Genomic DNA, 25688 nt, shown 5'->3' with positions numbered 1-25688 from the left:
AAGAAGCAAATATTCTAAATACACTGCTCATTTTCCTACAATTATACAGGTAATATCCACACTGAATTCCTAAATTTCTCATTATAAGACACTTGGGTTTCATCAGAAAGTATTTAATTACAATATTTCTACTTCTAGAATAATACTTCATTCTTCTTGTAAGATGTTGAATAAAAAATAAATTTAGATTGTAATCACTTATTATTTTATTTCTAGGCAAAACTACATTTAATTGCAATAATATTCCATAACATTCATATAAGATAACTTATTCTGCCATTCTCCAATTGATGGGCATATGCTTAGTTTTCAGTTTCTTGCCACTACACAAAGGGTCAATACAAACATTTTTGCACAAGTGGGTCCTTTTCCCTTTTTTATGATCTCTTTGGGATATAGGCTCAGTAGAGACTGTTGAATCAAAGGATAGCACAGTTTGTTGGCCCTTTGGATATTGTTCCATATTGCACTCCAGAATGGTTGGATCAATTCACAACTCCACCAACTATGTATTAGTTTCTCAATTTTCTCACATTCCCTCCAACATTCATAATTAACTTTTCTTGTCATCTTAGCCATTCTGAGAGGTATGTAGTAATGGTTTTAATTTCTTCATCTGAAAACTGTCTACTCGTATCCTTTGACCAAAGATCAATTGGAAGATGGCTTGTATTCTTATAAATTTGAGTCAATTCTCTATATATTTTTAAAATAAGGCCTTATCAGAACCCTTGGATGTAAAAAAATTTTTTTTCCCAGTTTACTTCTTCCCTTCTACTGGTTGCAATTTTTTTAATGAATTTCTTCAATGATTGGTTAACTAAAAATACGTTAAATGTATAAATTTACTCTTCAGATTTAAGTAAGCCAAATTTGTTATTGTTAATTTTCTTATTACTTTTAAAAACATAATCACATCATATTTAACATTATTTTAGAGAACTATTTCATCAGAGATGTTAAATATAAAAGAATATTTAAAATAAAACACTTATAATACAGCTTGCATATTTTCAGTTCCTTAAAATGTTTTGTCTGGAATTGTGAATGGAAGATATCTTTAGATTATAAGTATTTGAATCCATTCAAGTTAATTCATTAGTCAAGTCAGAATTTTGAGGGCATCCTACTCTCATATTTTTACTTTATATACAAAATGCATCATGTGAAAATTATCATCAGAACAACCAATAATTTGCTTTTGATTGACCCACTGAAAAGAAATTATATCAGAACCATATGTTCTAAATGTCACACACACACATACACACATAGTACATATGAACTAGAAAATATATGTGTATAAATACACATCTATGTATGCACACATACATACATATTCCTTTCAGTGTCCAGTTAAATCAATTTAGAATTGTTTCACTGTATTAAAATTAGATTGTATCAACCATTCAATAATTCTGACATGATATCTTTATTACAGCTTTAATGTATTTCTCCTCCTCTCTTCCAATCCCCTCTCCCCACCATCCATTGCTTTGATTTTTTTGTTTTGTTTTTTGGAGATCTACTCCCAGCATTTGGATGCTTAAGTCCTAGTGGCCTTGTGACAGTTTGAAAGCTAATGAGATGAGGAGGTAGGAATTAGCTAGAAAATGTTTAAATACCAGATCTTGGGGCTGATTGGGGAAAATACATATTTAAGTGGAATCTGCATTACTAACATTTCCTCAGTCATTTTAAGCATATAGACAATCAGCAAAACAATGTCAGTGCTGATTTATAATTGTCAATTTTCAAAGTATAAATGCTTACATTGAAAATTTAAAAATCAACTTTCACAAACATATATGATGTGGCTCTAGCATGCTTTTAGTTATGAGTGAATAGAAGCAAACTGAATGGAAAGAAACCTGAATTTGTATTTAGGTATTTGAATTGTGATAGTGAACTGGCCATTTGTTCTCTGTGTGACATTGAGGAAGCCATTAGTTATCTGGGGTACAGTATTCTCATATATGTGACATTTAAAAAGGTTCAAGAGATATAGTTTCTAGGTAATTTGATCATTTTATTGATAATGCTAGCGTGTATATTAATAAAAGAACAGTCATTTGAGTGTCTTCATCTTAGAACAAAGACAATCATGGTGTCAGACTCACAGTTTATATGCCCTTTGTAAGAGAGGTGCTCCCCACAGTGACAATCAGTTCTTATTGGTTAAACTAATTAGAAGTGAATATTACAATTAATTAATTGTAGGAGTGAATATTACAATGAAGGGCTAAACTATTCAAGTGATCTTTGGTTGTCATTTTCTTCAAAGTTACCCCAAGTTTTAGGCAATCTAAATAAAGATATATTTAAATCCCAACAAAGCCTGAGTCTAAGGAAGTTATATTTTATATTAAAAGTCTGTTCTAGTTGGATGGAGTAGTAATACCTAGAATGAGGAAAATCTTAATCTTACTTTCCATCAGTCCTGTCCTTGAGCAATTAGACAAGGAAATACTACAAAAAAAAAAAAAAAAAAAAGCTGGGGTCTCTTCAATTTTAATAATTGACTATTAATGTAAGAGATAGGATATTAATGTAAGAGATAGGAGCATTTATTTCATATGTAAAATAGCAGGAATAGACTCAACTTCAAAGGTCACTATCATCCCTAAATTTATGATCTTATTATTTTGGACTAATTCATTTTTTATGGGGGAGCTAGGTGATACAGTAGATAGAGCTCTAAGGCAAAGTCAGAAATGCTTGAGTTCAAATCCTACCACATAAAGTGATGATACTGCAATCAAGAAGACATCTTCTTGAGATCAAATCTCATATACGTATTAATTCTGTGATCCTGATAAAATAACTTAACCATGTTTGCTTTAGTTCTGCATCTATAAAATGAGCTTGAAAAAAATGCTAAACCATTCCTATATATTTGATCTAAAAAATCCCGAATAGGGTCACAAAAATTTGGGTATGATTTAAATGATTAAAGATGTGAGCTAATTAAACTTTTAAAAAATTTTGAATTCATTTGGTTTTAAGTCAATATAATAAACTATATAAAAATCCCAGAAAAACTGAGGACTGATTAATAGTATCAGTTGAGAAAAATGACTAGCAAATGAATGAATGAAGAGAAGAAATAAGCTTGTAATAATGGAAGAAAGGTTGGACCAAATAAGGTAGGAGGTCACAAAAATAAAATGCATAATTTTTATTACATAACATTTTAAATGTTTACTTATCAAATCCAAACTAACCCAGAAAAGCATTTAATTGGAGGGGTAATCTTTGCATCAAATCTCACTGATAAATTTCTCATTTATAAAATATATATGGATCTGATTCAAAATTATAGAAGTAAAATTTCCTCACTAATGGATAAATTGTCTAAAGATTTAAATAGGCATTATTAATACTAAGAAATCCAAGTTACATATAGCCAAAAAATACTGAAAAAATTAATTATATAAATGATATACTCTGATAAATAATGATAAACTCTGAGTTTTCATTTCATATCTATGAGATTGCCAAAGTTGTCAAAAAGGGAAATGATGAATGTTGGAGGGGCTGAAAGAAAAGAGGCATATTGAAGCACTGCTATAGAAACTATGAATTGGTACAACCAATCTTCAGAATTTTGTAACTATATTCAAAACATTACCAAACTGAATATCCTATCACTCTATGGTACCACTATTGCCAAGACTTTATTCTAAAGATATTAAAGAAAGAACAAAGGATCTTCTTGTTATAATATTTATAGTAACTCTTTGTGACAGCAAAGAACTTGAAACTATACAGGTACCCATTAATAAAGGAATTCTTATCTTTATTATGGTATATGAATGTATAGAATGAAATTTTACAGCTGTTATAAGAAATTATTAGACAATTTAAGAGAAACCTGGAAAAAACTTGTATGAGCTGATTCAAAGTGGGATGAGAAGAAACAGGAGAATAAATGTTATTAGAAAATCAATATTTTAAAAATAAATAATTTTGAAAATTCAAGATTTCTGATCAATGTAATGTTAATTTATTATTGCACAGGACTAATGATAAACAATTATACCTTTGTCTTGACGAGAAGTGATGTACTAATATGCAGAATGAGACAAAATTTTGGACATAACATCTAAAAAATTGTTTTCTTGACAATTTTTCTTTGATACAAATACTTTTATTCTCATTTACTGGTATTTGGTACAAGTATATATTCTTACATGTTTTGGGAAAGGGTAGGATTGTGTAGAAGAAAAACAATTCTTAAAAACTACAATTTTAAAAATGCATTAATAATGATTTTAAAACATCTTTGTTCAAGTAAATTTATTTGGGCAATTGATGATTAGGAATATGATGACAGTATGTTTGAAGTTCCAATGGGATAACTGAATTCACATCTCTTTTTTTTTTAATTTCACACTAGGGAATCTGGTTCAAGCAAAGATTTCAGCAATAGTGAATTTAAGTATTACTTTAAATAAATAGCTGAATTGTTTCTTCTTATTTGTTGATAAGAGTTGCTTATTTATCCTTTACTATATGATATTTCATGATTAGTTTAAATTAGTAAACTTATTTTTAATGTATATTTATTGTATTGCCTTGTTTTATTTTCTTTATCAATTTTAATTTATGTATTCGATATATAGTTATACAAGAATATATAAGTGCATCTTTCTATCATTTTGTTACTATTTGAGCTTCTAGACTTTTTTCCTTTTTCATTTTGGTCTACTATCATTTCCTGGATATATTTACTTCTGTGATTATAAACAATTAGCTAGCTTTGAATTAGGAAGACCTGGATTAAATGTTGTCTTTGATCTAAAAACTGAACATGTAACCTAGACTGAGTCACTTTACCTCTTAGTGGCCAAAGTTCCCCCGAAAATTCTAAGTTCTAACACATTTACTTATATTCACCAAGAGAGATTTTCCTCACCAGTGAAAGTTCCTAAAACTCAGTGAATTCACACTTGAAATCCTTACTTTTTTAAATATGATTTTATTATTCCTAAATTGCCTTTCACTTTTTCCTTCTTAATGTGTTACATTTTGCATATTTGATTTGGTGATTTACTATTCATCTTATCCAAAATTATATATGTATAATATTTTTCACAAAATATACTTTTCAGCTTTTGTCATTGCAAACTAATCTTTTTACAAACTGCTTTCTTGAGCTCCAATACTTTTCTGAGTGCCTACTGGATGTTTCAAATTGAATGCCCTGCTGACATATAAAGTTCAATATATGTATAATTGAATTCATATGCTCCTTTATGTCTTCCTCTCCTCTTCATTTGCTTCTTTCTATAAAAGGCAAAAGCATTCTTCTAGTCATCACTTCCCTCTAAATCTTAGCATCATCTCTTACCCATTCTCTTTCTCTAATCCATTCAGTTATCAATTCTCATCAATTATGTATTTTACAATTGCAACTAGGTGGCACAGTGGATGAGGTACTGGACATGGAATTAGGAAGATTCATCATCATGATGAGTTCAAATGTGACTTCAGATACACATTAGCTGAGTTACCCCGAGAAAGTCACTTCACTTTGCCTCAATTCCCCAACTGTAAAATGAGCTGGAGAAGTGGATGAGGGGAAACTTCTATAGGATCTTTGCCAAGAAAACCCCAGAGTCATAAAAATTTGGACATGTCTGAAATGACTGAACAACAATGTAACTGCAATATTTCTTCCGTTCATTGCTCTCCTTTCTACAACCATTGCTGTCATCCTAGTTTACATTCTCACTGTCTCTTTTTTTAGATTATTTCTGGTACTTGTGGTTCTAGTCTTTCCTCTCTAAAACCAATCTTCATATTAATAACAAAATTTCCTGAAGCAAAAGTTTAACTTTCATTTCTCTGCTCACAAGTTTTTGCTTATCAAATAAAGACTATTTAATTAAAGGGGGAAAATGAAGGAAAAAACAAGCTAACACAACAACAAAAGGTGAAAATACTATGTTCAGTCCCCATTGTCCTCTCTTTGGATGTAGATGACTCTCTCCATCATGAATCTATTGGAATTGCACTGAATTACCTCATTGTTCAAAAGAGCCAAGTCCATCTCAATTGATCATCACATAATCTTGTTGTTGTTATGTACTTTCTTGGTTCTATTCATTTTATTTAGTATCAGTTCATGTAAGTCTCTCCAGGCCTTCCTGAAATCATCCTGTTGCTCATTTTTATAGAACAATAATATTCCATAAGGTTCATTTCATTGATATATTGTTCTCTGTTTTTGTTAGTGTTTAGAAATTTATATAAGAATCAATTTGACTACAATCCTTTTTTATTTTTTTATTTTTATTCTAATAAATTTATTTATATTTAAGACACATTATTTGATGAAATAAGTTGGTAGGGAAAAATCAGAGCAAAATAATAAAACCATAGGAGAGATTAAAATAAACAGAAAAAATAAGTGAACATAACATATGATGATTTACATTCAGTCTCCTTAGTTCTTTTTCTGGATTCAGATGGCATTTTCTGACCAAAGTTTACTGGAATTGCTTTGGATCACTGAACCCACTGAGAAGAACTAAATCTTTCATAGTTGATCATCTCACACTCTGGTTGTTATTGTGTACAATGTATTCATGGTTCTGTTTCTTTCACTCAGCATTAGTTCATATAAATCTTTACAGGTTTTTCTAAAACCAGCTTGTTCATCATTTTTATAGGACAATAATATTCCATTATCTTCATATACCACAATTTGTTTAGTCATTCTCTAATTGACAGGCATCTACTCATTTTCCATTTCTTTGCTACCACAAAAAAAAAAAAAAGCTGCTATAAACATTTTTGTACATGCAGGTCTTTTTCCCTTCTTTAAAACTTTCTTAGGATACAGATCCAGTAATGGCATGTCTGGGTTAAGGGATTTGCATAGTTTTAGAGCCCTTTGGGCATAGTTCCAAATTGTTCTCCAGAATGGTTGGATTATTTTACAATTCTAACAATGCATTAATGTCCTAGTTTTTCCCACATTCCCTCCAACATTTATCATTATCTTTTCTTGTCATTTTAGCCAATCTGAGAGATGTGAGATGGTACCTCAGAGTTGTTTTCCTTTACATTTCTCTAATCAATAATTAATTAGAACATTTTTTTCATATAAGTATGATGGCTTAAATTTCATCATCTGAAAATTGTTCATATCCTTTGACCATTTATCAAGTGAGGAATGACTTGTATTCTTATAAATTTGTCACAGTTTTTTACATATATTAGAAATGAGACCTTTGTTAGAAACTCTGGCTATAAAGATTTTTTCCTAGCTTCATACTTTCCAGTTTTGCACTTTCCTCTTGTTCTTATTTCTCTTGGTTTTGTTTGTATAAAAACTTTTTAATTTAATGCAATCAAAGTTATCCATTTTGCCTTTCATAATGTTTTCTAATTCTTCTTTGGTCATAACTTCCTCCCTTCTCCAAAGGTCTGATAGATAAATTATCCATTTTTTTCCTAATTTGTTTATAGTATCTTTTTTGCCCAAATAATTTTGACTTTATTTTAGTATGGGGTGTGAGATGTAGGTCTATGTCAAGTTTCTGACATATTATTTTCCAATTTCCCCAGCAATTTTTGTGAAAGAATGAGTTCTTATCCCAGAACCTGGAGTTTGGGGGGTTATTAGATTATTATAGGTCTTGATTGTTGTAATGAATCTATTCCATTGATCCACCACTCTATTTCTTAGCCATTACCAAATGATTTTGATGACTGCTTTAGTTTTAGGTATGGTGTTGCTAAGCCACTATCCTTTGTATTATTTTCATTAATTGTCTGGATATTTTTTATCTTTTCTTCTTCCAGGCTAGTTTTGTCATTATTTTTTCTAGTTCTATGAAATAATTTTTTGGCAGTTTGATTGGTATGACATTGAAAAAGTAGATCAATTTAGGCAGAATTGTCACATTTATTATATTAGCTCAGCCTACCCATAAGCAATTGATATTTTTCCAGTTGTTTAGAACTGACTTTACTTGTGTGAGAAGTGTTTTGTAATTATGTTTATATAGTTCTTGAGTTTATCTTGGCAGATGGATCCCCAAGTATTTTATTTTGTCTACAGTTATTTTAAATGCAATTTCTCTTTCTATTTCTTGCTGATGGGTTTTGTAAGTAATATATAGAAATGCTGATGACCTGTGTGGGTTTATTTTATATTCTGCAACCTTGCTAAATTTGGGAATTGTTTTCCATAGATTTTTGGATGATTTTCTAAGTTTTCTAAGTACATCATCATATCATCTGCAAAGAGGAATAGTTTTATTTCCTCATTGCCTATTCAAATTCCATTCATTTCTTTTTTCTTTTCTTGTTGCTAAAGTTAACATTTCTAGTACAATATTAAGTAATAGTGGTGATAATGGGTATCCCTGTGTCATTCCTGATCATATTGGGAATTGGTCTAGCTTTTCTCCATTGCAAAAAAAGTTTGCTTTTGATTTTATATAGCTATTGCTTATTTTTTAAAGAAAGCTCCCTTTCTCCATATTATTTTTAGTGTTTTTAAAAGGAATGGGTGTTGTAGTTTGTCAAACACTTTTTCTGCACCAATAAAAATTATCATATGATTTCTACTGATTTTATTATTGATGCTGTCAATTACAGTAATAGTTTTTGATATAGAACCAGCCCTGGACTCTTTGTATAAATCCCACTTTATCATCATATATTATCCTGTTGATAAGTTGCTGTAATCTCCTTTGCTTATATTTTATTTAAAAATTTTGCATCAAATTTATTAGGGATATTGGTCTATAATTTTCTTTTCCTATTTTGGCTCTTCTTGGTTTAGGTATTAGTACCATATTTGTGTCATAGAAGGAATTTGGCAGTACTCCTTCTTTACCTAATTATCCAAATAGCTTTCATAGTATTGGAATTTATTGTTCTTGAAATGTTTGGCAGAATTCACTTGTGAATCCACCTGGCTCTGGAAATTTTTTCTTAGGGAGTTCATTAATAGCTTGTTCAATTTCTTTTTTTCTTTTTTTTAAATGGGACTATTTAAGAAATTTAGTTCCTCTTCTGCTAATCTGGGCAATTTATATTTTTGTAAACATTCATCCATTTTCTTTAGATTATCAGATTTGCTGCTCTACAGTTGGGCAAAATAAGTCCGAATTATTGCTTTAATTTCTTTATCATTGGTGATAAGTTCACTCTTTTCATTTTTGATTTTGGTGATTTAGTTTTTTTTCCTTGCCTTTTTTCTAATCAAATTGACCAAAGGTTTATCTATTTTGCTGATTTATTTATAAAAATAACTCTTAGTTTTATTGATTACTTCAATAGTTTTCTTAGTTTCAAATTTATTCATTGTTCCTTTGAATTTCAGAATTTCTAATTTGGTATTTAATGGAGGTTTTTAATTTATTATTTTTCTAGCTTTTCAAGCTGTATGATGAATTCATTGATCTCCTTTCTCTTTTATTTATGTGGCTATTTGGAGATATAAAATTTCCCCTAAGAACTGCTTTGGTGGCATACAATAGATTTTAATATGCTGTCTCATTATTGTCATTCTCTTGTATGAAATTATGGATTGTTTTTGTAATTTCTTATTGACCCACTTATTTTTTAGAATTAGATTATTTAATTTCCAATTGGAATTTAGTCAGGGAATTTCCTTCCCTGGTCCTTCATTGAATATAATTTTTATCGCATTGTTTTATGAAAAGGAAGCATTTACTATTTCTGTCTTTCTGCATTTGATTATAAGGTTTTTGTACCCTAATGCATGGTTAATTTTGTGTAGGTGCCATGTACTGCCAAGAAAAAATGTATTCCTTTCTATCCCTATTAAATTTTCTACAGAAATCTATCACATCTAGGTTTTCTAAGATTCTATTAACACCCCCCACCCCAGTTTTTTTCTTGTTTATTTTTGGTTAGATTTGTCTGATTCTGAGATACGAAGGTGGAAGTCCCCCACTAGAACAATTTTGCTATCTATTTCTTCCTGTAATTGACTTAAAACATTCTCTAGGAATTTGCTTCCTCTACCACTTGGTGCATACATATTTAATATTCTTACTATTTCATTATTTATGGTGCCCTTTATTAAGATGTACTTTCCTTCTTTATCTCTTTTACTTTTGCTTTATCTGAGATCAGAATTGCTACTTTTTAAAAAAGTTTAGCTGAAGCATAATAAATTCTCTTCCAGACTTTTGCCTTTATACGTGTGTGTGTGTGTGTGTGTGTGTATTTCCCCCATTTATTTTTCTAGGCTTCTCTTGAGTCCTGTGTTTGTAGATTAAATTTTGTTTAGTTATGTTTTTTTTTTTCAATAGAAATTATTGCAAGTTTCTTCATTGAAGTTCCATCTGAAAGACGATGCTGAACCTTGCTGGGTAGTTAATTCTTGGTTATAACCTTATATGCTTTGCTTTCCAGAATATAATATTCCAGGCCCTCTGATCCTTTATTGTAGAAGCTGCCAGATCCTGGGTAATTCTAACTGTTTTTTGAATTTGAATTGTTTTTATCTGGCATCTTACAGCATTTTTTCTTTAGATTGTTGTTGTGGAGTTTCACAACAATGTTCCTTGGCATTTTCCTTGTGGGATCTCTTTCCAAAGGTGATCAATGGATTCTTTCAATGAGTATTTCCCCCTTTATTTCTGGAATATTGGAGCTGTTTTCCTTAATGATCTCTTGAAGAATTCTATTCAGGCTCTCTTGGTATTGGCCCTTATGTGCACAACTAATTTTAAAATTGTCTTTTGTGGATCTGTTTTCCAGATTGGCTGTTTTTCTAATAAAGTATTTCATAATCTTCCATTTTTTCATTCTTTTTAGTTTGTTTGACTAGTTCTTGCTGTTTCATAGTCACTAAATTCCATTGTTCTAGTTTTTAATGAATGATTTTCTTCAGTTAGCTTTTGTATCTCTTTTTCCATTTGGTTATTTCTACTTTTTTAAGAATTTGTTTTCTTCAGACACTTTTTCCCTACTTTTTCAAACTGTTGACTCCATCCTCCCAGTGAGCCAGACTTTTCTTGAAGTCCTTCCACTCTATCTTGAATTGGATAGTTTTATTCTGTCAGACTCTGTTTAGAGGATTGGTTTTATGTGGTTTTCAAAGAAAACTGGGAAGGCTCAAGCAGCTTCCAGGTTTTACTCCACCATCTTGGTTCCACCTCCAGAAATCCTCATGGCAATTTCTTAAAATAAGACAACAATAAAATTTGGTTCATCTCTTGATACTTTCTTTCATGTGAACACTTAGAGACCATTATTATATTATAAATGAACCTAACTTAAATATTTCAAGAAATAGAGAAGCCCACAAAGAGAGAGAGAGAGAGGAGGAATAGGTGGTTGATGGAACAATCAGAACACACACAATATGTTTAAAGCACAATAAATGATGTATTCCTATAAAATAATCTGGCAATGACAGGTTTAAAATATGGAAGAAATGGGAAAAAAATAAAGTCCTAAAACTGAAAAGGGTTGTAGTGATCAATCATGTTATCCAAGTTCCTAAATTTCTAAAGAAATTGATATCTGGAAATATGGAAATACCTCTACAAGAGCATCCAATTCATGAATCATAGAACATAGATTCAAATACAAATATTCGTCTCAAAATTCATATCTCTTCCCCAAGAATAAATATAACATATTGTATGTATGGTATATTATAGTATGTAGTATCACATTAAGTAGCTAGTCAGCAAGTAGCACCTAATTAGAAATGTTAGCTTGTTTTTTTTTTTATTTGACATTTGCTTTTCTTACTAATGATTGTTGTATATTTTACAACATAATTCATCATATGGGTAAACATTTCAAGGTTAAGTTACATGCTATTATTCAACTATTCTCAACATAGTTTTGTTTAACTGTTTTTGTAATTAAAATAGTTACTTAATAAATTATAAAGAGAAAATTGAGTAAACAGTAACTGTTGGAGCTCTTTAATATTTTGGAATATACTAGTTCCTTGTAATTTATATCTTTTCCATCCCTCTGGGGATTTTCTCACCACCCTTCTCACACATCTGTTAGGGAACTAATTCTACTTCATTGTTGTTTTAGAATTGTCAGTTTCCCAACAAGAATTTAATTGTTAATATATTCACAAACTAAATTTCTTTTCAGTTACCATTTATGCAGCCTTTGTCTTAGTTCAATTTATTTGTGTTTTTTTATACAAAATAAATTAATGTCTATTTAATTTTTTCATAAATAAAAGCTGTGCATCATTGTTATCTGACTGTGTACAACAAAAGTAGTAAACTAAAAGCATTAATTACCCCAACTGATCTTGACACATTTTTGGAGTCTCATTTAATGATATGCTCTTTCAGCAACTAATTGTCATTCTAAATTCGATGACCTTTTTAAACTAAATGACATATATAAAAGTGTTTAGTAGTCAAGGAAATAACTGACATTTTCACATGAAAGAATGACAATTTGTTGTCATTCTCCTGCACACAGATAATTTAAAACTAAAGCCAAGAGTTCTTTAGGAAGATGTTGCAAAGAATGTCACCTTATAATTTGAAAGCAGGAAAACTGCCCCTCCAGTTTCAGGAATTAGAGAAAATCCCCTATCATTTCCTCTTATTTGGTCAAGATCCATAGATAAGTCCTTCTTCTCTTCTGTTTCCTTTAACTAAATGACATTTAAATAGTCATCTCTTTTTGGCATAGTCAATGGCAACATTAGCTAGGTGAAGAGCCTTTAGACTTTGGGCTCAGCCAGTGTCTCAGTCTGTTATGTGTATAGGAATAAGGGAAGGAGCAGTAATCTTTCTAGATCCTTTAATGCTGCTAGACAGTCCTAGAAAGGTCCTGCAGTGGTAGATGGAAGTAAGCATCTTTTTTCTTTGTTTTCTCTTGTTACAATTTGTTTTCCTTTAAGGCAAAGTAGTAAGTCCAATATTAGAAATCACATTATGCCAAAGAATATGAAATATAAGAATACAATCATCAAACATCATTAAAATAGTTGACCCTGGACATACTGCAAATTCTAACTCAATCCCAATTTCATTTCTTCTCTTTTTCTCTCATTTTCTCAATCCTCCTAAATATTCTATTTCCTTTTCCTATAACTATTTTAATTTCTTTTATTGCTACTATATTTTTATCCCTTTCCTTTTGGTTTCCTCTTTTTGTAACATCCCATTCATTTCACCCATTTTATTTTTTAAACTTTTCTTGCCATCAATCTCTATTGTCTTGCTTTTTATTCCCTTTATATTTTTCCTTTCTACTGGTCCTTCAAATGTTGTTCACAATGAAAATGACTTTCATTTAAGGAAGAAATCAAATTTATTTTCCAGTCAAAACCTATCTGATGATTCTGTTTTTAATTATATGTTATCTTTATAACTATAATGGTAATTTTGAAAACAAATCTTAATATTGATTCTTTTATTGCCTACAGCAAGGATAAATGAATAAATGAAGACTAGTATTAAACACTTATTATTTGTTAAGTACTATGAAGCATGCATTTTCTTGGCATTAATTCATCAATAAATGCTGATGATTTTGTTGAGCAAAACTTTGTCTCCTAAGTACATTTTTTAAAAAAGAAATCTATATGTAGTGAACAAAAAAGTCCCTCAAAGAGAACTAGCAATGAATGTCATTGAAGTAAAGTCAAAAGACTAAAGTCACTATCTAGGTTTTCTAGAAAGAAAATACATTTACTTTCATTTCATCCCTGATAAAGCATATGAAATAACATTTACTTCTCATGGATTTTTATTTTCTACTGGTAAAAGACTCGATCTCGATAGGAAATTAAAGCAAATGTTGAATTCTAGAATTAATCATAGATTAATCTGTCCTTTTTATAATTAGGGATATCTGTGGAATCATTTTGCCAATAAAAAATTTAAGTAATTAGTAATATATGTTTGGTTCAAGGTATATGCATGTAAAGACCTTGTCAATGGAGAGATTCCTTTCATTTCTATTTTGTAACTTTTCCATTAAGGAATATTTAGTCTTATTGATCACAAATGACCAATGATGAAATCTCACAAGGAATTACTTCTAGGCTGGAAGGATTGTTGAAATTATAAAGAAATTTGACTTTCTTACAAGTGTTTAGATATGTGTATATGCTTCCACATATATGTGTGTTTATATTTATATAATGATAATAGTTAGCATTTATATAATGTTTTGAGGTTTGCAAAATACTTTACAAATATTTCTTTAGTTATCATCTCAAGAATTCTTGTTATATGTGATATTATTTCCCCATTTTAGAGATAAGGAAAATGACATAGGCAGAGAGTTAGCACTTGTCAGAAGCAGGGTTTGAATTCAGGTCTTTCTGATTGCAGGTGCAGTGCTCCAAATAGTATATTAGCTGTTTCTGTGTCTGATGTATAAAGCATTTCACCATATATACATGTATAGCAAAAGCTTAATCTGAATAGAATTTAAATTGGAATTTACTTTGAGATTTTCTGATTTGCTACTTAACTTATGAGACACCCAGGAAAAAACTATAAATCTTACAATGCTATATAAATGTGAGTTACTATAATAACTCATAAATAGACATTTGTAGAAAAGAGATGCATAGATAGATTGGGAAGTATTGTTAAGCCAATTCTAACCAGCTCTTCAGAGTGGATTATTAAATTTTCAGAGTTAAACTTTTGTTGTTTTATTGTTGTACAATCATGTAGATTTCTTTGTGACTCCATGGACCATAATCCACCAAATGTTTCTATGCTCCACTATCTCTCAAAATCTTTCCAAATTCATGTGTGTTGTTTCAGTCATACTATCTATCATCTCCTGTCCTACCATCCTCTTCTCCTTTTGCCTTCAATCTTTCCCAAGACTTTTCCTGTCTTATCATAATAAAATCAAAGTTTTTATTTAAATCAGTTTCAGTATTGGACCTTCCAATAAGTAGTCTGAATTAGATTTTGTTGTTGTTTTCAGTATTGATTGATTTGCACTCATTGTTTTCCAAGGAACTCTCAAAAGTTTTCTTCAGTACTCCAATTTAAAAGGAATGATTCTGAAGAGCCCAGTTTTTTTTTTTATTCCAATTCTCATAGACATACATTGCTACTGGAAAAACCATAACTTTGACTATATGCACCTTTGTGAGCAAGGTGTTGTCTTTGCTTTTTAGTATGCTGTCCAGATTTGCCATAGCTTTCTTCCAAGGAGCAAGAGTCTTTTAATTTCATGGCTCAAGTAACCATTTGAATGACCTTTTAAAAATAGTATTTTATTTTTCCAAATACATGCAAAGATAGTGTTCAATATTCACCTCTGCAAAACTTTATGTTCCATAACTTCAAACCACCTTTTATACTCTATTCTTTTGCCCATTCTAAAAGGCTTCTTAATTTCTCTTAACTTTCTGACATTATAATGATATCATCATGGTATTTGATGTTGTTATTTCTTCTGACAACCTCAATTCTAGCTTTTGATTCATCTTGCCAGGCATTTTACAAAATGAATTCTTCATATAATTTATATAAAAAGGTGACATTTTACAGCCTTACCATACTCTTTTCCAATTTTAAACCAATCAGCTGTTGCATGTATAGTTCTAACTTTTGCTTCTGGGTGAGCAAAAAAAAAAAAAAAAGGGTTCCTTAGGAGACAAATAAAATGATATAGTACCCCCATCTCTTTGAACACTTGCCACATTTTATTGTGATGCAGTCAAAGGTTTTAATACAGTCAATGAAAGAGAAGTGAACATTTTGTTTTTGTTTTTGTTTTTTTCCTGGAACTCTCTTTCTGTACGGTTCTCTGACTTTTTGAAAGCCAGCCTGCTCTTCTGATAATTGTTGATTCATATATTTCTGAAGTCTAAATTGTAGAATCTAAGATTATGCATAACTTTGCTCATATAAAATGAGTGCAATTGATCAGTAATTTGTGCATTCCTTAGCATTTCCCTTCTTTAGGATTGAGACATAAACTGATTTTTTTTTTCCTAATCCAATGGCCACTGTTCTTTTCCAAATCTGTTGGCATTTTGAGTGCAGCACTTTTAACAGCACCATCTTTAAGATTTTAAATAGCTTAACTGGAATTCCATCACCTTCACTAGTCTTATTGTTAGCAGTGTTTCCTAAGGCCCTCTTTATTTCATTATCCAGGATGTTTGGATCTAGATCAGTAACCACACTATTGTGGTTTTCATTAGTGTTAAGAGTATTCTTTTATGTATTTTTGCTGCCTCTTAATCTTTTCTGCCTCTGTTAAATCCCTTCCATTTCTGTCTTTAATCAAGCTCATTTTTGCATGAAATTGTCCCTTGTTTTCTCTAATTTTCCAGAAGAAATCCCTTGACTTCCTGATTCTTTTGTTTTCTTCTATTTCTTTGCCTTTCTTATTTAAGAAAACTTCTTTTTTTTATTTCCCTAGCTGTTCTCTGGAACACAGCATTCATTCTGATTTATCTTTTCTTTTCCCCTTTACCTTTCAATTTTCTTCTTTCCTCATTTATTTGTAAAGCTTAATAAGACTATCATTTTGATTTCTTGATCTTTGTAAAAAAAATTTGTCATGAGATTAATAAATGCTAATGAGATTAGTTAATCAACTACTGATTTATTGTTTTGTTGATTGTTGAGAGATTAAAAAGTGCTAAATAACATATTGATAATTGATATGAAACTTAAAAGTTTGTCCCCATGTATATTTTTAGAGTCCATAGTTAAACGTTTACTAACATACTATAGATTAGATTCAAATAAAATGAACTCTCTTCTTATATTTGTGATTCCTATATTCAGATATTTGTACTATATTCATGGGCAAGTTACACAACAATTTTGATTATTGTATTCTCATACTGTGAATTCTTTGAAACAGTGTGTTTTCCAGTATTGTCTTTATGACAATTATTCTGTAATGCCAGAGAAACTGAGGCAAGATAAATATTAGAGAAGGTTTTTAATATATATTTTAGAGGGAGTGTTTGATTGGGGGCAAAACAGGATCCACGGCCAAACAAGATCCATGTCCCACCCCAGCCAAGTGGATGGGACTTTTGTCTCAAAGCTTCCAACAATAAGCAAGGGAAACAAGGGATTTCAGAGACTCTTATAGGGCTCCAGTGATCAGGGAAACAAAGGCTGGGGGAGAAGGGGGAAATAGAGCACCGGTGAGTGGGAACTCCAGAAAAGTGAAGGGGGAGTGAAACTGTGTTCCCTTTATTGAAACTGTGTTCCCTTTAAAATTATCACTCTGAAATTGTGTCCTCTTTTTGATCTGAGAGATCAGTATCTCCCAAGCTCCAAGAAATCTAGCAAAAGAGTCCATCCTCCCAGGATGAGAAAAGCAACACTATTCAAGGGCAAATCAGCTCCCAATGATCTTTTTGAAAAGTCACATCTTTATTCAAGTAATTCTAAATTCTCGTTCAATTGAGAAATCCTGGTCTGATCAACTGAGGCTGTCCCAGCCCCCCACCAAGAGCTACCCAAATAGCTGGTTTCCTTTTACTCATTTCTTTGCAGAAGGTCCAAAGCAGCTTGCTCTGCTTCTAGAATCCTGCCTGCTGAGAAGGCATTCTCTTCTCAGTGCCAGGATCCATTTCCCTAATAGGACTTTGACACTAAAGAAGTCAGTTTCTTAGAAAAACTGGCTTCCTATCCAACAATAAACTTCCATTTTTGCCACCTAGAACTCTTCAGGTTTGTGAATTCTTTCACTTTGAACCTCTGCACCAAAAGGAGATTTTAACAACCCTCTGACTGCCACTAATCTCATCAAAAGAACCATAAGTTCAGTTCTGACAGGTTGGGGGCAAGAAGCAAGGACCATAAATTCTGATAAGTTGGGAGGGAAGAAGCAAGGAGACAGGATGTCTGGACCATGAGATAGGGGTGTCATTTAGGTATTTGAAATAAGCCATCTGGAGTTTTATGACTCTTTGAAATGTCAGTGCTCAGAACTCCCAGCCCTAATTATCTCAGTCCTAATGGCCAGGAAGGGGGGTTGCCACCAGGGAAACTGAGGTAGAACAATTCAGGGAAACTGAGGCAGGGAAACTGAGGCATAACAATTCAAAGAAAATAAAATTAAAATGAGGAAGAAAAATGGGACTAGCTACCATACCTGCTTCCCAATCTTATCTATTACTGTATGACATTTCTGAAATGGTATAAGAACCTTCAAAGATGCAGATTTCTACTTCCAAGCATCCCTCTATCAAATAGCTTTTCCTCCACTACTTTTTTTCTTAGATTAAAGGATCCTTGACTATTCTACTTAGGCTTGTTTGAAGCTCTATTGAAACTGTAAAAAAAAATTTGTTGGCAACTGTTATCCCATGGGTCAGTCTAAGCAAATTAGGATCTCCTTTGAAAGCCATCTTTGTTAAATAAAAATCAAGACCATAGAATACAGAAAACTTCCTCATCCTCAGTTGAGCTCAGGTGAGCTCTTCCCCCAAAACTCAAGTTGCTTTCTCCTAAGATGATAGCCTCCTTTGAAGTTGTTATCATTGTTAAAGTAGTCATCATTTCTTTTTTTCTCTTTTCCCAAGAGTTTTGTAATTTTTACTTCAGATTTGTTAAATAAGATTATTTAAAAGTATTGCTTTCAAGATTGTGTAAAATTATGAAACAGCTACTTGGCTCAGTGGATAAAATTCTGGGCCTGGAAGGAGGACCAGCCTCAGATATTTATGTCACTTAAAACCTTTTCCTCCCTTGGTTTCCTAAATTATAAATAGATAATAATAAAGGAACCTACATACCAGAATTTTTGCAAGTATCAAATGAGATCACACACACACAAGCACTTTGTCTGACATAAAATCTGACACATAGAGCTTAATAAATATTTATTTCATTCCCTATTCCTAGAATCTGAGAGGAAACTAAGTATTCACTATTCACTTTGACCTTCCTACACAATAGATAGGTGACATACTTTTATTATAATTATTCAAATTATGTATAAAGAACTACAGAACAAATTAATCACCCATAAAAGAAGATAACATAATATGTACTGATTTTTAAAAATTCATTAGAGAAAGGAAGATGCATTTATTTAGCCTATTTTAGCAATTAACCTATTTTAGAAGTAGCACAAAAATTGCATTTCAAGGACCTGTATTCAAATACAGCCTTCTTTTTACTCTACTCTTCTGTATGACCATGAACTGGCTTGTCACTGTATTGCCCAAGAACTCAGTTCCTTCTCAGTAAAATTGATAAGCCTAATTTAGATGAAATAACTTCCATTCTTAAACCTTAAAGACTGTAATTGTATTATCTCTGAGGACACAGCAATTTGAAACCTATGATCATTTACTAAATTCTGCAATTTAGTAAAAATAATTGATGCCATAAACAACAGGCATCTCTGAGCAGACAATGAATAACAGCATCCTTAGGAAATCTGAATATCAGAAAATAAACCATACTCATGGGCATTTGGTTAATTGATTATAGTCCTTATTGATTCAGTTAAGTTTATTTTCCTTTTTAAAAATCAGGAAAACTATGCTCGCTGTGACAGCATGTATACTAAAAGTGAGCAACACAGAGAAGATTAGCATGGCCCCTGTGTAAGGATGGCATTCAAATTCATGAAGTATTCTCTATATTTTAGTATACCTGTCAGATATTTGGAGAAAGGAGGAATTTATGGTCATACAAGAATTGGAGAATATTATAAATGCACAATGCACAAATAATATCAATCCAGGCAAGATTAGATGAGAAGCAGAAAGCTGAGAAACAACTTTTTACAGCCAGTGTTTCTGAAAGAAGTCTCATTTCAAAAATAGATGGAGAACTGAATCAGAATGTAAGTCATTTCCTAATTAATAGATGGTCAAAGGATATGAACACTTTTCAGAAGAAATTAAAATCATCTATAATTATGTGAAAAAATAGTCTAAATCACTATTGATTGGAGAAATGCGAAGTAAAACAACTCTGAGGTACCACCTCATATCTATTAGATTGGCTAAGATGACAGGAAAAGATAATGATAAATATTGATGGAGTTGTGGGAAAGCAGGGGCACTAATACATTCTTGATAAGAGTTATGAATTGATCTAGCCATTGTGGAGAACAATGGGGAATTATAACCAAAGACTATAAAATTGTGCATATCCAGCAGTTTAACTGCTAGGTCTGTATTCCAAAGAGATCATAAAAAAGGGAAAAGGATCCCAGTTTTCAAAAATGTTTGTGGTAGCTTTTTGTGATGGCAAGGAATTGAAAAATAAGTGGATGCCCATCAATTGGGGAATTGTTGAGTAAGTTACAGTATATGAATGTAATGGGATATTATTGTTCTATAAGAAATGATGAACAGGCTGATTTAAGAAAAGTTTGGAAAGATTTACATGAACTCATGCTAAATGAAGTGAACAGGAGAACATTGAACACAGTAACAGCAAGTTTGTGCAATGATCAAGTGTGATAGACTTAGCTCTTTTCAGCACTACAGTGGTCCAAGATAATTCCAATAGTCTTGGGATGAAAAATGCCATCCACAACCAGAGAAAGAACTAAGGCAACTAAATGCTGATCAAAGGATACTATTTTCACTTTTTTTCTTTCTCCTGGTTTTCCCTTTTGTTTTTATTTTTCTTTTACAACATGACTAATATGGAAATTGTTTAAAATTATTGTATATGTATATTGTATATGTATAACCTTATACTGGAGGTAAGGAAGAGAGAGGGAAAAATTAGAACTCAAAATTTTACAGAGATCAAGATTGAAAAGCATCTTCACTTATAATTGGAAAAAATACAATTAATTTAAAAAAACATGAAAACTGATCTATTAGATTTAGTGCAATCTTAGAAATTCTAAAAATCAACCATTATTTAATGAAAAGTAACCAGAAATGTTGAGGGAAAATACAAAGAACAAATGGAGTTATGTACAACTAATTGCTATTAATTTAAAGTGAACAAAGGATAAATTTGTTTTCTAATTTATCAGAATTTGAGAGTACAAAAAAAACTTTTCATAATATTTTATTTAATTTTTAAAATTTATATGTATTACTTTACTTGATAAGTGGCAGGATTATTTAATGAAGTAAGTACAAATGTTTTAAAGATTAAATTGAAGTTACCAGTTATTATTCTGTTTTTTCTGTAAAACAATCCTATTCATTAATCCTAACCCACACCATATAATAGACACTCATTACTATTCCTTTGATTATTAAAAAGAATGTAAAGAGGAAAAGATATTATTCTAAGACAAGGAAATATGGGTAAAATTATTTTAAAAACATATTATTAATATTGCTAAATTTCCTTACATTGAAATGATACTAAGAGGTGGTTTTAAAAAGCCTTTTCAGAAAAAAATGAAGACAACATTTATTCATCATTTAAAATATTTAAAATCCATCTAAAATAGTAAAAGTAATAAAGGAAGTTATTGTACTAAAGAATCAACTGAACAAACATCTTCTCTTGCATCTCATTGATTTCTTTGAATCTGAATCTTTTCAGTATTAAAAGGAAAGCTGTTAAGATGTTTAAACTAGTGAATTCAGAGGGAATTACATTTCATTTGTTTTACTGCAATATTTAATTAAACCTGGAAAATATGAAGGCTAGCAAGCTGGCAGGAAATAAACATTTATTAAGAACCTATTGTATCTCAGGGATTTCATTAAGCACTTTTAAGTATCTTTTTTAATTCTCATAATAACCCTGGGAAGTAGGTACTGTTATCATTCCCATGTTATAGTTGAGGAAACTGAGGCAAACAGAGGTTAAGTGAGTTTCCTATAATCACACAGTTAATAAATATATGAGATTATATTTGAATGTTAATCTTCCTGAGTTCAAAGTAGGGAAGAGAAAAGGAGAAGAGAGAAGAGGACAGAAGAAGAGAGTAAAGTGTAATGACTGCATATTTAAAATCAACCAGAATCAGGAATTCAGGTTAAGGGAAAAATCTTCAATCTTTATTGAAGTGAAGAGATGAATAAGGATTGCGATAGCAATATGGGCAAGAAAGATTGCGATAGCAATATGGGCAGCTGCGACAGGAAGCCAGCTAACAGAGGGAGAACTGAGCCGAAAGGTCGTCCCAATGGCAAAAGCAGGCAGTCTCTCCTTCCCCTTCCTTTTCCACTCCCCTGCCTCCACCCACCAAAATCGTCATTTCCTATACAACACATCAGGACTTGCATAAAGAGTGGGCCGGGGCCATTCTTTCTCCAAGCTTATATATTAATAGAGTATGGTCCAATTACTATTTAGCCTCATGTGCTTGGGAGCTCAGTGCATCGACTCAAGCCTCAGTCCATTACAGTAAAGGATACAAGAGGAGAGGAGGGAAGAAGGGAAATGAAGAGAAGAAAACATAAGAAAAGAGAATAAAGTAGGCTAGGGGAGAAGAGAAAAGAAGGAAAGAGGAGAAAGGAAAGGGTTAGATAGATTAGTAGAGAGAAGATTGAAGAGGAGAGGTAAGAAAGGAAGGAGGGAGGGAAGGATTGAATAAAGTAAGGAAGGAAAGAAAGAAGGAAGGAATATTTATAAATTATTTATAAAGCACTATGGTATTCTCTAGGGATAAAAATAAAGAGCAAAATACTCCTTACTCTTAAGAAACTCTGAATAAGGAGAAAAAACATGGATAGTAAATGTTAGTGGGAAGATACAGTAGTCTTTGGTGTGCAATTTAAAAGTAGATTGGCATTGCATCTTTAGTGGCATTCTTCTTCACAATATCAATTTATGCATTTGAATTACTATATAGAACTGGTAGTGAGAACTGTCTTTTTCAGTCCTCCAGTAGTCTTATCTACTCAAAGAGCTGTATTTAGATTGAAGATTCTCCATAGCCAATTAGCATCTCCAACAGGGCATTTTTTGGAAGAAGATTTTGGGAGCTACCTTAGAAGCAGGATTTGTGGCCTGGTACTAGAGGAAAGGGTGATATTTCACATTCTTGCACATAGGATCCTGGCCTGGTTTCATTAGGATTTGAGGGGTAGTAATGAACAAGTTGGTGATAGAGATTATGAATTAATATGAATGTTAAATATAAATTTTATAAGTGATTGGTCAAGAAGTTGTTTAGCATTTTATATTCCTAAAACTAAATGATTCTATAATTGATAGATCAGAAAAAAATAATCAGACTTTGTCAGAAATATTTATTTCCATTTTCAAATTAAATTTATGTTTTAAATTATAGTAAGATTTCACATTTATGATAAGTACTTATTATTATAAACTCCTCTAAATAATGCTTGTAATTCGAAATTCTGTACTTTTATTAAATGACTTGGAAAAAATTCATCTTTAAAGTGAAAGCATTATGACTATAACAAAAATTTTCATTAAATCATTCATAATTTGGTCCACTCATGGTTGTGGACAATATTGTAGGACAAATGATAGTTGTTATTCAAGAAAAGCCCAATTTTCACGTATGTTATAGAAATGTGTTATTTATTAACACCAAATAAAAATAACATTGATTAGAGGACAATTTAGAAACTGAGGTATGAAGAAGTCATATTTAAAGCATATCCAAGTCTGTTTTCATGTAAAATTAGAAGTAATTATGAATATAATTGATGTAACCAATCCCAGTATACATTTTCAGCAGAAAGTTACCTGTTTCCTATAGCCTATCCAAATATTTGAACATTTTTGTAAAATGAATACTCACTAACAATTTCAAATGCATGTACTGAAAATAGATCTTTTCTATATTCTGGATTAAATTTTAATATCTTATAGAATTTATATTGATTAAAACTATCAAAAACAAAATATCCTAAATAAATCTCCTTATTGGCATTAAGATTAAAATTGATTTGCTTTTCCCACAATACAAACAAGTAGAATATGCTAAGTGTAAGAAAATAAGTTATATGAAAGGGATCACTTCCAGATGGGAATAGGGATATGGAAGGGATAAGGCATAGACATCAAGAAAGTTGTCATAAAGGAGGTAATGTTTGGCATAGGTTTAAATGAATGAATAGGATAATGACAATGGCAATATGATACAAGAAGGATTTATTGAATACTCAATTTTGAGTACTTACTTTGATAAGTACTGGGGAAATAGAGAAACAGTCCTTGCTCTCAAGGACCTAACATTTTGTTGAGGTAAACAAACATATCAGATACTTAAACACAAAATATATATAAAGAACAAAAGGGCAAGAATACCATGGGAATTAATGAAAAAAATACAGAGGATGGTAGCCTAGGATTATGAGACCTAAACTCTATTATAAAGCAGTAGTCATCAAAGCCATTTGGTTTTGGCTAAGAAATAGAGAGTGGTGGATCAATAGAATAGGCTAGATACACATGACACAATAACCCCCAAACTCCAGTTTCGGGGTTAAGAACTCACCATTTCTATATTTTGTCAATAAAAAGCTATAATAATAATAAAAAGAACTATTTCATAAAAATTGCTGGGAAAACTGAAAAATAATATGTCAGACACTTAGCATAAATCTTTATCTCACATCCCACACCAAAATAAAGTCAAAATGGGTACATGATTTGGGCATAATGGGTAATACCATAAACAAATTAGGAGAGCAAAGGACAATTTACCTATCAGATCTTTGGAGAAGAGACGAATTTATGATCAAAGAAGAACTAAAGAATATTATGAAATGAAAAAAATGGACAACTTCAATATATATTAAATTAAAAAGGGTTTGCAGAAACAAAACCAAAATAGACAAGATTAAAAAAAAATACAAAACTGGGGGAAAAATTTTACAGCCAGTATTTCTGATTAAAACCTCATTTCTAAAACATATAAAGAACTGTGTCCAATCTATAGGAATACAAGTCATTCATTTATTGATAAATGGTCAAAGGATATGAACAGATAATTTTCAAATGATGAAATTAAACCATCTATAGTCATATAAAAAATGCTCTAAATCCCTATTGATTAAAGGAATGCAAATTAAAACATCTCTGAAGTACCACTGTGCAACTCTCAGATTGGATAAAATGACAGGAAAAGAAAATGATAAATGTTGGAGGGAGTGTGGGAAAACTGGGATATTTATGGGAGCACAATAGTATGTAGCCAACAAAGAGATGGATCTTTAGTTCAAGACCACAGGTATGGAGGGTACTTCTCATCTGAAAAGTATTTTTGGGATGTAGGGAGTTTCAAGGTATAGAGATTTCTTTATGGCATTGTAGAGAAAGAACTGAAGATGATGTCTAAGGAAAGAAATGAAGTTCAAATAAAAACTTAGAGGTAAGAAAGCAGGGAACATTTGAGTATAGCAAGCATTCTATTTGGGATGAAATGTAGAAAATGCAAGACAGAGTAGTATGAGCTAAGGCTGAAAAATAAATTGGAGTCAAATTGAGAAGGGATCCTTGTATTAGATTGTATTTAGCATTTGAAAGAAAAATTTTACCTATATATATGAAACAGGTAGCAGGGATATATTAGTGTCTTCTTCCAGCTACTGTGCATTTTAGAAGTTCCTCAGGATGCATTAAAAAAAATTGTACTATTTAACAGATTTAATTATCCAAGTCATTAAATTAGCTTCATTGGTCAAATTTAAGTAAATTTCTCTAATTTGGTATTGTTGTCTCTAATTTCTAGAAGCTTCATATAGAGATAGAGATACAGATATAAATATAGATCACTTCTTTACCTTTGGTTGAATTTTAATTCTGTTTATTATGTTCTTTCCAAAAAAA

General features: G+C 31.1%; 1 protein-coding gene and 1 non-coding gene across 2 annotated transcripts in view; both read left to right on the top strand.

The window, feature by feature from the left end:
• IL1RAPL1 (interleukin 1 receptor accessory protein like 1) overlaps positions 1 to 25688 on the top strand; it is a 1575275-nt gene that overhangs the window by 1070282 nt on the left and 479305 nt on the right. The gene's annotated exons all lie outside the window — the stretch shown is intronic.
• On the top strand, positions 19491 to 19596 carry LOC127558434 (U6 spliceosomal RNA). The gene has a single exon (XR_007952825.1). It is a non-coding gene; the product is annotated as a U6 spliceosomal RNA (small nuclear RNA).

This window comes from Antechinus flavipes, chromosome 3, assembly GCF_016432865.1.
Source record: "Antechinus flavipes isolate AdamAnt ecotype Samford, QLD, Australia chromosome 3, AdamAnt_v2, whole genome shotgun sequence".
NCBI classification, from domain to species: domain Eukaryota; kingdom Metazoa; phylum Chordata; class Mammalia; order Dasyuromorphia; family Dasyuridae; genus Antechinus; species Antechinus flavipes.
The sequence above is the reverse complement of the archived record's forward strand: the minus strand, read 5'-3'. Positions and strand labels throughout refer to the sequence as shown.